Raw genomic sequence first — 13786 nt, forward strand, 5'->3', positions numbered from 1 at the left:
CTGTTGACAGATGGACAGCGTTGTACGGTAAGCGCAGTGGTTACCTTTTCACCTTGGCGACCCGGGTTCGTGACCGCTTTGGTTTGTGGTCATCAAGCCGGACAAGTGGGTTTCCTCCGAGTACTCCGGTTTCCTCCACAACACAAGACCACACTCTCGTGTAATAACGAGATAAATTAATATAATGGTGTTATAACATGCTTCACATTCGTTGTAAAATAAGTAAGTTTTAGCTTACAACTGGCAGCGAACAATGACCAAACTACGCTAGCTCACTGTGAGCCCTTCTTTGCTCAGGTTAGCTTAAATATATGCATTTACAATCGGACTCTGTTATCTCGATGTTCTGGTTATGTCGAACTTTTTTTCGGTTTAGATATACACTTTTTGTATTCCGTTTATATCGAATATTCGTTATTTCGAATTATTTCACGAGGTCCCAACAAGTTCGGCATAGCGAGTATTTTATCGCTATTTATACGTGGTGTTTTATCTTGTTAGTGATCTACCCGAATATAAAGTAGTTAATATGTCAATCGGGACACCTCGGTCATTCTGAATCGAACACAGCCTCGGATATATACTTGGGACAGTCATCGTCGAATACCCTGATAAACTATATAAGAAAATAGTTTGATTTTGACCCTTGACCTGTGACCATCTTGGCAAGTCCACTTTTACGTTCCTAAATAAGTTGAGTGAATCAATTAAGAGTTACATGTACAGAGTTTATATGATTATTTTTTAGTATTTTCTTCGCTTTTCATGATTTCAATTAGTTTCATAATAAATGTTTTTTTTTTAATTCAAAACACATCTTCTTCATTGTTTTAAATGCTATTTATTATTTCATGAGCACGTATAAAACATTTTAGCGACATCCTAGCACTAATGACTTGAACTATAAAAGAAAATAAATGATCTCAATATGTTTGATAAAAACAAACTAGCAATTCCAATGACTTTCACATGCATTTTGGGAGAAGTCTACATGTATATGTATTGAAATTAGGACATAAAAAGTTGAAACCCCCCAACACTGATGAGTTTAAAACTCCCAACCATTAATCCATATGAATATTTGTCCAGCGCGCTATCGCCACAGTTATGACACCTAATGTATACATAGTTTAACTTTGAAAACAAAGTTCCAAATTCCGTTGCTGTGGCTTCGAAAAAAATAAGAAAATGTCAAAAGCTGAAGATATAGCTCATCGGAGGACAACAATGATATTTCTTTGTAAATCTGCACCGTTGGTCCAAATTTCATTGATGTAGCTCAAAAATAGAAAGTGGGTCAAAAGGTCACATTCAATACCATCCAGGCACAACATTGATATTTGTTTTCAAAACTGTACACATGGACTAAATTGTATTGCTGTAGCTTCAAAAATAAAAAAGTAGGTCAAAATGTCACAGTAAAGGTCATCCAAAGACAACAATGATATTTTTTATTAAAACATGGTCCAAATTTTATTGTTGTAGCTTCAAAAAAAGACGTAGGTCAAACGGTCGCAGTCAACGTCATTTAAGCACAACATTGATAATATTTGTTTTTAAATTGTACACATGGTGCAAATTTCATTAAAAAATAAAAAAAGTAGGTCAAAAGTTGTGGGACTAGCGTGGATCCAAGGGACATTTCTTAAACATAAGTGCTAAAGGATCATCAATAGAATGCTACGTAACGAAAATCAAAGGTCTGGGCCATTTGGTTTTTGAAATATTTTTTTCCCAAAGATTTCCAGATTGATAGAAGTATATAGGAAACTTGTGAACCCAAGGCCGCTGCAAGGTTAGTCCACAGTGGCATACTTTAAACATACTTGGTGCAGGACCACTGAATGTTGCGTCAAACAAAAATTGCAAAGGTCTAGGCAAGAAGAGTTTCAAAGTTTTTCTATATGAATTTATAAGAAAGTTGTGACGCCCGGAGCGGGGCCAGTTTTGACTCTGGGGTCACGATTTAAATACACTTATATAGGACTACTTTATGATGCTAGATACAAAATATTAATGGTCTGGGCCAAGGAGTTTCAAACAAGATGATTTTCAAAGTTTTCTTATATACGTAAGTAATAAACTTTGACACCGAGGCGGGGCCATTTTTGACCAAAGAGGCATAATTAGAATAAACTGTGGACATGTCTACTGGACGACGTAACACACCAAATTATTATATCTAAGCTCTGGGTCTGAAGGATTTTGTTAAGATTTCGGTTGCCATGGCAACCGAACTTGTGTTATTTTCCTTTTGAAAGTTTTGAAAGGAAAACATCCAAAGAAAGTCCCAGTGAAGTTAAATTTAAAATGATCAAGCAGTTTAGGAGAAGATATCGTTTGAAGTAATTGTTGACGGACGGACGTCCGGACGGACAATGGACGCCGGACGGTGGGCAATGGGAAAAAAAAACCCTGAGCACTATGAACTCAGGAGCTACAATACCGAAATGGAAATATATATGCTTGAATCTTGATAGCGAAAAGTTCCAGTTGCTCATGGTAATGCATATATTTTTACAAAAACAGTTTTTATCAAGCTGCACGGTACAATATGGACCTTCAACACCAACCCAATCAATGTTTTTAAGTTTCATGCTTTGATTTTTACAGACAGAGAAAGGCGTCGGGGGTTCCGGGTTGGGGCGGGTGTTACATTTTCTATTAAATCGTAAAGCATTATTAAATATTATTTACCTAAAATATAGTTATACCTCCAACAATGGCCCTCTCAAGTTAAGATCACAATAGTGACTAAATGGAAAAAATGTGTACATTGATATATTTTGAATGATTATGATCTTTGTAGGGGTCTAAATTGGTATTTGAACATGATGGTCTACTTTCAGAGGCCAAATCGAAGTGACCGAGTTTAGCAAGGCCTAGTTTTTTTTCTACAAGGTATCCAAAAGGTATGTACTTGTTCTAGGTATAAAAGGCCAGTATAAATTATTTGTTAGATGTTCACCCATTTTTTAAATGGGGACAGAGGTGAAAGTGTATCTTTTATTTTTCTAAGATGACTGTTTCACCGTTGAATATGTGTTAATGCTCTTTTCTTATTGCATATACATTTGTGTTTCTAGACGAACCACGAACAATTCTTCTTTTTTACATGTGAATGTTGACATCGACACCGGCTGGTATGAATAAATACCGTTCATGGACCGTACCGGTCGATAAGCAAATACATACTCTAGTTCAACATTTGTATTTTAGTCAATAAAATTTAATGGGCAGGTGGAAAAAAGAGCGGGCGAGCGGGGATGAAAAACTAGCAATTTATTTGTAGTCGCCTTAACTTTTGGCGAAAATATTACACTCTGACCTCTAAGTACCGCATTCGATAATACAAATAATTTGTCTATAGGATGATCGGCCTGGTTCGGTTTAAGCAAATAATGTTTCAGTTAAAATAAAATAAAATAAAATACAACTTACTCCGTTTTGAAATCATAAAGTAAACACAGAACAATACTATTTTGTCACACAGTGCTTAATAGCGGCATTAAGATGTCAAACATCTATTCATAATACGTCTAAAGCTTGAATATGATGATTTAAATAAGTGAACAAATGAATCCTAAGACCTATTAGCACAGTTTGACAACAAAGAATATAAAACTTGTCTAAAAATTAGTCCAGTTTAGCATAAGGGAATAGCATTAAAGCTGCACTTATTTTGACAATTTTCTTTTTATTCTATTTTTTGTCTTTAAATAAACCAATTTTTGCGTGAATGTCTGAACACTGGTAAAAAAGACTACTGATAAAAGTAAAAAAAAGATCAGAACGCAGTTTTCTTATTTACGTTAAAAATTATGTCGTATGCCGAAAAAAACATTATTCTTCAAGCGTTAATAAAGCTTTTAGCCATAAACCATTAATTTATGAACGTAAATATGAAAGTGTGATCTGATCAATGGTCAGCAGTCTTATATCACCAGTTAACAGACATTTACGCAAAAATTGGCTCATTCCAAGGCAAAAAAAATAAAGTTGTCAAAACGGTCAATCTGTGAGAATGCACCTACATATCCGATTCCATATGAAATGCTAGTCTATTTTTACCAAAGGTGGGAAAGTGAAATTATATAGGTAACCAAAGGTGTTGGGAACCGTTCATCACGGAACACAGGTTGGTGTTGCATCTTCTCTGTCGAAACGAAAAAAAGCAAGAGCGCCATGAGCATACAACAACGCTCGTCTGCTTATTTTTTTAGTAAAAAAGTGGCACAACTCATCACTTATTAAATGCACTTGCTGTACACATGTGCACATTGTCTTGTGTAACATGTGTACCAAGTTGCATGGGAATGTCTTGAACGTCTTAAAGCTGCACTCTCTTTTGTCTTGGAAAGAGCCAAATTTTGCGTAAATGTATGGGAAACCAGCGCTTAAAGAAGGCTGACTAAAGATTAGATCGCAGTTCTTCATATTTATGATCGAAAAATAGTGTTTTATGGCTGAAAGCGGTACTAACGCTTTAAGAAAATTGAAGTTTTCGGCAGTTTACCAAACAATTGAGATATGCTTTATTGTGAGTTATCTTATATGACTGAATTGAAGACATTGATCCAAAAATCACCTGATTCTGAGACAAAAACTAAAAAAAAATGTCAAAACTGTCAATCTGTGAGAGTTCAGTTTTAAGCTATGGCCTCTATCGTTGAAAAACAGATCAACGAAAAAGTCTCACAATCATATACATGTACATTGTATTTATTTATATATAGTGTGCTTACAGTATGATCTATACAAGTAATTCAATTATTGCTTTCCTGGGATGTCAATGAATACAGAATCATTGGCAAAGGGTTGGTTGTCCGGTTAGCGCAGTGGTTAGTGCACTCGCTTCTCACCTAGGCGACCGGTCGGGTTCGATTCCCGGCCTGGGCGCATGTGAGTTTGGTTTGTGGTCACCAAGTCGGACAAGTGGGTTTCCTCCGGGTACAGTTTAAACTTAACTATTGGCAAAGGGCCATTTTCGACTTTGTCCCAGCCTGACCACGAACTTACATGTAGTGTCCATTTATTGTCTTTGTCGTTCCTCCTTCCCTCACAAAGAGGGCTCGTGAATCCTTGGGATGAAGACATAAAATGCATAACTATTGTCTGTAATGGACAGAGCCTTGGATAGCGGCCCTTTTCTTCTTTACGCTAGGAAGTCATTCGTATTTCATTAATTGCGGTTTCTACAGCAATTTGGTTTCAAAAGTATTTCTTCGCCGTAATATTTTTGGATAATCGCCCACTTTTCGGCATCACCATTTATCTTTAAGTATCAAGGGAGGTTTTTTTTGTTGTTGTTGTGTTTTTTGTTTTGTTTTTTTTTTGTAATTTTTTTTTTTTTTTTTTTTTGGGGGGGGGGGTCATTATTTTTAGTGCTGCCGCACCTGAGACAGCAGGGAAAACTATGTCACATGTCTTCATTGAACCGATAGACAGAAAATGGATCATAAGGTTATGATTTAAATATCGCTTATTTAGTTTCTTTATTATAATAAAAAAAACTAAATAAGCGATAGTTAAATGATAACCTAATGATCATTTATTATTCAAAAATATATAGTGACAAGTTTTGGTAAACATTTATAGCCTTGGTCGACTTTTTCAAATAAGCATGTCCTTGTTAAACTCATACGTCATACCCCGTACCCCCTACTTTGGATCTTTGTCAGCTCTTGAGTAAACTAGTTCCCAAGTTTTTTCATCAGCAATTTTCAATAGAAACAAAAATTGGTATAGAGCTCGTTTCACGCCTCCTTTTCGTATATTTTCCCCCAAACATCTCAGCAGGGGAAAATGATCTTAACAGGAAAGATAAAATTGAAAACAATCTATCTAAAATGCAGTTTAAATGCAGATAAAGCCCTTTAGCTCTAGCTGTGCCAACGTGATGGGTATAAAAAGGGGTCGCCGCCAACCTACTGGATACAAGGATTTATCACAACTCTGAGTTCATATCCTGACTGTGTTGTCTTTGATTCTCTGCAAGACCAGACTCATTGGTAAGTTAATTTCTTTTTAGTTCATCAAAATCGTTATTAAAATACATTACACTTATAATTAATTGCATTGTACATTGCTTTACCTAGTTTACATAAATCGTCATTAGCATTCGCAACAACAACAGCAGAATAAGCATTAATGTCATAAATTGAATTAATTAGAATCATAATCATAAAGGGCAATGTTAAAAACAAAACAAAACGTTTTTTATCAATTGCATGATCTTCTAAATATGTTCTATCAAATATGCAATTTATAATATGCGGTCGGGTTAGTTGTATTCAAATGAGTTATTGCAAATTATCATCAACTTTAAAAATTTATATTATTACTTCAATCTTGTTTTTTACTTGATATGATCATATGTTTATATGTTAATTGTTGTAAAAGTTACCTTGAATGTTGAGTTCCTTGGTTTGCGATTAAATCCCGATTTCAATCCACGCTTTATTAATTCATCAACATTTAAATAAATTAGTTTAGTTTCTAATCTGTAAAAAAATGACACAGATGTTCCGCAAAGAGACTTATTTTATGTACACTTTAACCATATCGTCAGTTCGTCAACATATACAAGCCGTCGGCGAACTATATTAGTGTGTGCGATCCGTTGATACGTTACCGGCCCGGTGGCGGATCCGTGGTCTTGTGGTAACACACTTGACTTTCAATCCAGGGATCGCCGGTTCGATTCCCCGCCGCACCACTTAAAATCTACTAATCGTCTTCCGGGAGGGACGTTAAATGGGGGTCCCGTGTGCCAGTGCTTTACACTGGTGCACGTTAAAGATCCAGGGTAGCTATAACCAGGGATACATTCTGTCTGTGCGTTATCCTCTCTAAACATAAAATGACGAACAATCTTATTGGAGCACTCCATAAAAGAGCCTTGCCCGAGAGCGAGTATAAATCAGCTGATACGCTAGGCATATAGTTCAAACTGCATGCGGTGGACGTGCTCTTTTATGCCGCTAGTTCAAACTGCATGCGGTGGACGTGCTCTTTTATGCCGCATACAGTCTCTTTCACGTCCTTTTTCACTGAAATGTTTTGTTTACTAAAACCTAATAAACATAAACGAGAATTACACTATATCGACATTTAAAGGCGTGCCAATGGTTTTATTTTCACTTTCTCTTTGTTTATTGACAGTAAAAGTAAAACCACAGTCAAGCGTGATGAAAAAAGTGATTCCTCTTGTTTCTTCAATTTCATCTTAGGTCAGTTGCTATGGCACCATATCTAATATATTATAAGTGTCGATATAGTGTAATTCTGAATTGAAGGCATTGATGCCAAAATTAGATTCTGAGACAACTAGTTTAAAAAGTGTCTAAAGTGACAATCTGTGAAAGTGCAGCTTTAAGCCTAAGTCACACATTCAGGATTTTTACTGCCGTCCTTGATAGGACCATTCCCGATTAAAATGTGTCAAAAGTCTGATCAAGATCCTGTTATTCGTGGCTGGAAATTCAAACTTTTATTAAAATTTGTAAAAACATTTATTTAATCACGACAACATATTGTTCAGGAGGCGTCCCGATCCAGCCGTTTCCAGCAGAATTCGTCCCGATTATCCCGTTCTTAATCCGATTCTGATCCGATTTGTATCTTTGTCATGGTAAAAAACGACCCAATCTGTCACGACATAGTCACGATTGTAATCCGACTAGACAAAATCGGCTGAGTTTCCCGAATGTTACGGGACGCACCTAACTGTCGGGAGTGCTTGGCCGACCTCTCCGGACCATTCCCGATCCGTAGGACTCTGTTACGAACATATACGACTGCGTTCAGACAATGATAGGACAATCCAGATCATTGAGGATAGAAATCCGACTTTTTCGCTTTTCTTAATCGGCACTGTGTGAACGCCGCATTAAGATTGTTTTTTTTTCTCTTCCTACAGTAAACCATGCGTGTCGCGATTGTGGTTCTTCTTCTCGGACTGACGGCCTGTGCCGTCTTCGGTAGCCCCGAGCGTCGCATTCGCCGGAAAGCAGGCGAAAATGCGTCCGCTAGTGCTTCGGTAAGTGCCGATACCGGAAGTAACGGTGGAAACGGTGATGCAAATGCGGAAAAAAGCGTCGGGGGAAGCTAAAGCGAGCGGAAGTGGCGATGGGGAAGCTGGAAAGAGCGGAAAGGGAAAGGGAGCGGGTAAGTGTCATGCATTTTAATATAACATTAATTACTTTTAAAAGAAGGTTGGGATTCTTTTGGCTTTGAAAACAAAAAAGGTTGTTTTTTCATAAATTTTACATAATCAAACTAAATTCGTCAAGGGAACTACTAAAATTATTTACGTTAAGCTATATTGTATTAACTATATATTATACACTAGTATTAAGTTACATAAATGATCTAGTTTGGTTTAATTTATAATTATCGCTGTGTCTGATGGAAAAACCAATTCGCCACATTTTAGAAAAAGCTCTCGGTAAATGCAAGGACGAGTGCCGGAAATCGCGGGTCCAGGTCTGCACGACAATTGACGTCGACGACGAGTACGCCCAGGGTCTTATGGATGAAATAGACGCCTACACTGTCGCCAATGCCGTCGTCAATTCCGGTGATGCTTCGAAAGCTGCCAAAGGCGGCAGTGGTGGTGGTTCTCAGTCAGCCTCAGGCTCAAAAAGTCAGGATGGTGGCAGCGAGTCTACTGGTTCCGATGGCAGCGGACAGAGCAACACCAATGAAACAAACTCCAGTAATTCCGATTAAATCCCATGGAACAGTGGAAACGGACATGTTGGACCTCCTCAGACGAAATCGACCTACACATATGACTTTTCTCTTTAGTTACTATTTTAAACACGGTACATATATTTTACTACAATCAAGCGTTTTCCTGCACATATGATGTTTGTCTTAGTAACTATTTGAAAAAAATGGTACATGCACTTTTTGTAACGATCAAGCGATTTTCTACACATTTGAATTTTCTATTTTAAAACTATAAAAACACACTAGCATAACAAACATGTTTTAATGCACATTGTAACCTTTTTATCTATCTGCCATGTCAAAAACTTGTTTTTCGTACATTAATATCAGGCAGTAAAGACAGTTCAAATATTCTTTTAACATCTTACACTTTTAAGACTTGACTTTAGTTAAGAGATGATTATTGTTGCGGTAATATGAATATGAATCTAAGCTAGTGTTCTTAAAAACGTCGTTATCAAAACTTGCATTTAAATCATCAATGTTGAAAAAAAAAACGTGAAAGGTTTTTTATAGCATCTCACTGTATCGTTTACTTTCGGAATTAATCTTTTAAGCACCCTAGATTTATGTTTAACTTATAACCGGAAACATTACATAGATTTTTTGCTTATTTTTGTCTTAGTGAATAATAAAACTACCATCTTTAAACTATTTTGATGTAACTTAGTCCTTAAGGTAGTAAATACAAATAATGTTTTGGGGACCTGGAACTTCCGTTTGTGTGAAACGTAGTGTTGGTATGTCAAGTTTTAAAATTTATGTAAGCAACGAGCGAATCAAGGGGGGGGGGGGGGGGGTTACACCCGGCGAACCCCCCTACCCCCATCCTCCCAAATCGTCCGAATGTGGACAAATTGCCAATATCGGAGAACACAAGTTACAAATACGCTCCAAATGCACCATTTCGGAATAGGAAATGTTCAAAGTTTCTTTAGGAAATACCCCCAGTGTGTGTTTACCACGTAATAAATAAGGCGGGGCTCCATAAGCGGCGTAGACTGCGCTATGATTCATTAAAAATGGTGAAGAAATAGTGAAGTTATCTTTGTTTAAAGTCTTCATTCGAAGCAAAATGTTGCCTTCCGACGTATAGTAGTATTTATGACGCAATTTATCACGTGGTATACACACACTGACCCCAGAACGCCGATGCCAACAATTTTTAAAAGGGTGGTAATACAATGACTGCTTTAAATATAAATATATTTCTGATTAGCATCATAACACTAATCATACTAAATTCAAAAGAGCAAAAAAGGCACGATCATTGTATACGCCGAGAACCACTGAATTGGGCCCTAATCAAAGGGTGTTAATACAATGACTGCCTTATCTGAGAAGGTTCACAACACAAATCAAACTAAAATTAAAAAATAAAATAACAAAAAACAGAAATAATCTAAAGGAAAAAGAAAAACAGGCACGAGTAATGAATTCAATGTTAACTTAAAATAACGAGCACGATCATAGTATACGCCGAGAACCACTATCTGGACCCTTTACAAAAGGGTGGTAATACAATGACTGCTCTCTGAATGCAAATAAATTTAAAAAAAAAACCAACCTCACAATATAAAATAGTAAAAATCATTTATAAACTAAAATAAAAAAGAAGGGAAAAAGGCACGTTCAAAGACTTCAAAGTTAACCTAAAATAACGAGCACGATCATTGTATACGCCGAGAACCACTATCTGGACCTTTTGCAAAAGGGTGGTAATACGATGATTGCTCTCTGAATATAAATAAATTAAAACTTTAGTTTATATGTATATGTATATGTGTATTTTACGAAAAGGACGCCATGGACTTCTGCATGATATCAAGAATGATATAATGATCGACTTTCTAACATTACCGAGCCCGGAAAACATCTCCATCTCCGGAGTTATGAAATGAACGCGTATAATATGGATTTCCATTACTTATAATAGTAATTATTTTAAAGATGTATAATCTACGTTGTGGTGACGAAACATTTCTCACTTTTCTTCTTTCGTTTTCACATGAAAGGATGAGGTATTACAGAGTATCATGTAACACATAGAGGTGGTGTTAGTAGTTTATACTCCGGGTCCCGGCGTGAGCACATTGAAGGGTCCCAGAGTGACAGTTCAACCACCGCACACCTATCCTGGGCGGTGAACCAGTACTAGGTGCCTTCACTTCTGCAAGGAACTGACAACTTCTGTACATGCCAGGGGCAGTGGTACAGTGCGAATGGTCGTAGAAAGAATTTCATAACCAATCACAACAGAAGTAACCTGGTCCGCCCGGGAATCGAACCCGGGTTGTTCGATTAACAGTCCAACGCTCTACCGACTGAGCTAACCGGGCGATAACACATAGATCTTACTAGAAACCTTTAAATGCAAGTCACCACAACGCCAAACGAAACCAAATTAATTTGCGCCCGGAATAGTAAAAAAAGAAACCAGTATCGAAAAAATATCAAAATTATAAAGGCTCAAGGACCTATCAATTGTTCTAAATAAAACTCGTACACAACCGTTGTACCTGTAGAAGTCCAGGATGATACATGTTATATGCTATGCAAGGTGATGGTGTTGTTTTAATAACGCGTCTGGTCTAGATACATTGTATGAAAGTATGCATACGGAAATAGAGCATTACTGGACCAGAGGCTACATATGTATATAGATGTCTTCATAATCAAGTATGAATGATCACTGTTAAAAAAATGTTCGGCCGAAGTAGTCAAGAGAGAAAAAACAATATCGGTATAAACTGTATAGAGATATTTTGAGTTAACAATTCTACCGATTTAAACTGTTACATCCATAGCACTATTAGAAGTCCATGATGATATAACATGCTATGCTTGGTGATGGTGTTGTAATATAACGCTTCTGGTCCAGGTTCATTGATCCTAGCCCTAGTCCATTCATTCACTTAAAGATATTTAAGTTTTGAAAGTACATTTTGTTACGACCCATTGATAAAAAAGAGAATGCACTGGACCAGGAGCTACAGAACTGGGTATAGAAAGTATACTATGTATTTTTATCCCGCACATACATATTAAAATGGAAACAAATCGGGCGCGGGCCGATTAAAAAAAACAACAACAAAAAAACCTTTATATTATTATTATTTTAATTGTTTGTTTAAACAAAAATAAACCATACTAACCCTCTCTGTATATGTACATGAACACTTAAAAAACATGTAGGGAAAACAAGTAATGTCAACGCACTCTCTGGTCTTGAAGAAGTTTCAATAATTAAATAGTGTGGCAATAGTTGGGCATCGACAACAAAGTGGTCAGTTCATATATATATTAGAAATATAAATTCATATAGTGGGCGAAAAGTCCTGTTCTCACAACACTTTCTTGTCAATGAACTGATCGCGAGTCTTGCCCATCCTCGAAAAAATACCATTCTTACACGTAAATGTTTTTTTAAGATACAACGCAATATCTAAATTACAACTGTAGTTAAGACTAGAGAAATGAAACCATCCAATATTCAGAGCTGTGGGGCCACTCTAGATGTCATTCATTGCAGGTTTCGCGGCATTTTGGGTACAAAATTACTCCTTTGGCGAATATCACATCAACCGATGGGGGTAAAACTCCCCTTTTGGCTTCAAAATTCGGTTTAAGTCACACTTGGGGATGTAACGGGGTCAAGCCATAATGCAGCCATTATAGGGCGCGGGCAGACCTATATAAACTCAACAACAACAACAACAACAACAATTTTAACTATATAAATTTCGGTTCTGAGGGAAGGGCGAATGTCAAAAGGTTGAACCCCTAGGCTATGTAACGCGCCCTCTATCGTTAATTCCGGGGCCGCCCCTGCTGACAGATGACGTGCAAATGTGTTTTAATTGTTATTCTATGATAACGTGACAGCCGGTATAGTGACAGATGCGGACATCACTGATCTACTGGTCAAATAGTACACCCTTTGATCTTTTGGTCAGATTGTGCACATCTTGATCTACTGGTCAAAGAATACACTTCTTAATCTATTGGTCAGATTATGCACTTCTTGATTTATTGATGAAATTATTCGCTTCTTGGTCTATTGGTCTGATCTGTTGGTCATATTATTCGCTTTCGATTTACTGGTCAAAGAATAAACTTCTTTATCGATTCAAATTATTGACTTCTTGGTGTACTGGTCAAATATTACACCTTTTGATCTTTTCGTCAAATTATGCACTACTTGATCTATTGATGAAATTATTCGCTTCTTGGTTAACTGATCAGGGTATAATCTTCTTGACCTATTGATCAAATTATGCACTTCTGGATTAATAGCTAAATCATATTTCTTACCATTTATTACCTATTCAGCCACCTATGGTTCTAATTACAGTGATCAATTTGAGCATGACCTAAATGGTAACCAGGTTCTCTTGGAATAAGTCTATTAAAAATAAAACGTGCGATTTTAATTTTTAATGCAAGTAATATACTCGGGTCATTGACAGAACCCCCCTCCTCCGGTCAAAATCACCATTGGCAGACAAATTCAACCCACAATTATGATATTAATATTAAATGATTATTTGCTAATATACATATTGCATACGTTGTACGATGTTTTTTTTATACAATTATCAACCTTTTAAAACACACACGTTTAGTTATAATGCATTGGTGAGTGGGTGGGGATTTTATCTCCGTCTATGCATAATTACGGGAGTCGGGTGGCATTTTGTCCTCTCATATATCCGTATTCTAATTATGTTTTTGTTAATAGCAAAACAAACAAAACAAACAGAACATGCGCTTTATGTTATATTGCGTGTAACGTTTTTTCGTCGACTCAAACTCAGTCAAACCCCGTTGGCTCGAACTCGCTTGACTCGAATTACTCGTTTGCTCGAATTAGATGTAAAGGACCAATTTTATAATACTGAAGGTAAACAACCCCGCTTTGCTCGATTTTTCCGATGCGTTATTTATTTTCGCCGGTCAGTGGGAGCTCGCGCCAACGGGGCTCGACTGTACATTGGAGTTCAACGCACTTATATCAGTGAGTAAATATTGTTAATATCGGAAGCAGATA

The sequence above is a fragment of the Mya arenaria genome, chromosome 13 (assembly GCF_026914265.1).
Source record: "Mya arenaria isolate MELC-2E11 chromosome 13, ASM2691426v1".
Lineage (NCBI taxonomy): Eukaryota > Metazoa > Mollusca > Bivalvia > Myida > Myidae > Mya > Mya arenaria.